Source organism: Apium graveolens, chromosome 7 (assembly GCF_009905375.1).
Source record: "Apium graveolens cultivar Ventura chromosome 7, ASM990537v1, whole genome shotgun sequence".
In the NCBI taxonomy this organism is placed as follows: domain Eukaryota; kingdom Viridiplantae; phylum Streptophyta; class Magnoliopsida; order Apiales; family Apiaceae; genus Apium; species Apium graveolens.
Genome location: NC_133653.1, coordinates 24,747,640 through 24,750,601, shown reverse-complemented (window position 1 = coordinate 24,750,601; position 2,962 = coordinate 24,747,640).

The window sequence follows — 2,962 nt, the reverse complement described above, 5'->3', positions numbered from 1 at the left end:
ATCTACTTTCAAAGTTGTATTTTTAGGGTGTTTTATTATCATCAAGTTTCTCTTAATTTATGGCTATAATTCCATTAGACATAAATTGGGGGAGATTGTTGTGTATATGTTGTGAACTTGATGATTTCATTAACAAAATACCTTGGTAGATTTTACTTAGTGAATTTGTAGCACTCGACGGATAAGGATTATAGTCCCGACGGATGACTCAATATAGTCCCGACGGATGATGATTTATTATCCATCGAGTGAGTAGCTTATGTAACAATAAGTTTGTAGCACATTTCTGCATACACTTTGTTTAGACTCTGTAAATAGTACTCAAGTCATGTTGACTTTATCTAGATATGCAGAATAGGTTGATTAATTGTACATAGATGATGTCTTGTAATCATGCATAAATGAAATGAAGTCAAGTGCCAGATTGCTACCCGGCGGATAAACAACAATGCCATTCGACGGATGATCGTGAACTCGACGGATGATCATGAACTCGACGGATAAAGAATTCAAATATCTGTTGACAGTGACAACACAGTCACATGCGTCGAGTGTATGCAAATGGAATGTGGTAGCCTATTCAACTAGGTTTTAGAGAACAAAGAAGCATTGCCATTTCCATGCTATTATGAAGATATTCAAAGATGCTGGAATAGAGTAATGAAGCAGCATAGTATTAGACTTGATAGTTTTTGTTTTATTATTGCTTTATAATCTTGGTGATATATAAACCAAGAAGCAGCAAATAGAACAACTAACTAAGAAACTAAGCAACCAAGAGAGAAACATTTGTAAGCTGAATTCTTAGTATTTCTTTGTATTCTTAGTTGTTCATTTGTAAGCAGCTGTGAGCATTTTGCTACACAGAGTTCTCTCGATATATAATATATATCTCTGGTGGATACATTCAAATCCACCAGAAAGTTTTTAAAGACTTGTGTTTTTAATTACTTGTGTTTTGATTCATTTCATGTTATTATTCCGCACTCTGTAAATCAATTCACACTGATATATATATATATATATATATATATATATATATATATTTAAGTTAGAACAATTTTATTTGTGAAAAAGTTTCAAGAATTCCATTCAACCCCCCCCCCATCTGTAATTCTTGTTGCATTGTTAAGGGACTAACAGAGATAAGCTTTTGAGTTTAGAAATAGGTAAGTGTCATAGTCTATTGTACCACATATGCACATTTCTATTACAAGCTACAGAGTTCAAATATGAAGTATCAAAAAAAGAGTGTGAACTGAACAAATTTGAAGAGAGCAGATATAGCCCTTTGCAGGAGTTACCAAGAACCAGAGGCCTCTTCTGAGAAGTCCTGTAAATAACAAGTATCAGTAGTAAAACTGAATGTTCAATGCAGCTGGTGTGTGAGCTTGGTGATGGATATTAGGCTATAGTTGAACAAAGGCACATATAGAACATCATATAGGACTAAATCTTAAGAAATAGGGATTGTGCCAGTGAAAGATATATCAATGTTGTGACCATTTGGTAAAGATATAGTAAGATTGGGTGAAAGAGGTTCTAGAGTAGAGAATAAAGTTTTGTTTGAACACATGTGGTCGCTAGCACCACTGTCAAGTATCCATTCAGTTTTGTTTGACTCAGAAAAATATGCCATATGAGATGAAACAGAAAAAGTACCTACGAAGTTTTCAGAAGAAGTAGCAGATTCTGATTTCTCAGATTTTTTAGAATTCCTAAGCAGAGTCATGAGTTGAGAATACAACTCAGGTATGATAGTTGGTGATGAAGCTTGAGTAGTAGTCTGAGTAGAATTTGTGAGACCAGTAGCATGCTGAGAAGAGAAATCCGGACCTTCAACAGAAGCAACAAATTTATGAAGTTTTGTGAATTTGAAGTTAGCTGGAAACCCATGAAGTTTGTAGAATTTGTCAATAAGATGACCTGGTTTCTTGCAATAATTGCAATGCAGAGATTTCTTGTCAGTTGCAACAGACCTTAGTTGTTAAACCTTGAAGAGTGAATGTTGAGGGCAACAGAATCAGCAATGAAAGGACTTGTAGAATTGATATCCCTTTGGGCTTCCTCTTGAAGCAGCAAACTGTATACATGACCAAGTGATGGGAGAGGAGACCTCATGAGAATAGAACCTCTTATCACGCCATATGACTTATTTAGGCCCATAAGAAATTGAATGACTCTGTGATCCTGCTGAAATTGACTAAGTTCTTGTGTAGCACCACAAGAACATCCACAAGAACAGACAAGCATCAAGAAAAGGGAATCAATATCATCCCATAACATTTTAACCTTTGTGAAGTAGGTAGAGATGTTGTTGTTTCCTTGAGAAACTTTTGTGAGCTCCTTATAAATCCAAATAATTGTGCTCCATTTGAGACACCGTACCATTCTTCAAGCTCAAGCCATATTTGATATGCAGAAGTAGAGTATATAACACTCATACCGATGAATTTTGAGAGATCTCCAAGAATCCAAGAAATAACCATGTCACTGCATCTAGACCAACTCTTATATGATGGAAAGTCAGTTTCAGGCTTAGGCAAAGATCCATCAACGAAACAGAGTTTATTTCTAGTAGACAAAGCAATTAACATGGATCATTTCTAATTTCCAAAACCAGTACCGTCAAAAACATCACTGATCAGTTTCATACTAGGACTGTCAGATGATTGCAAGTGAAGATGATTGTCATAGTCATAAGCAGCAGAATGAGTGTGGAAATGAGTATGATCAAAATTTCTGTGAGTTTGTGAATCAGATTGTGTGTTTTATGTCATGAATAAATCAAGGAAATATGTTTTGATCAAGGGGTGTCATTTAGTAGTACTAGTATAACGATGTCGTTTAGATGTGAAGGAAATTCTGTTTGCTAGTGCCTATGGTAGTTATATTAATGTCCAATAATTATAAGCCACGTGGCTGAGACATTGCCCCAGTATATATGTTGGGGATGTATTCC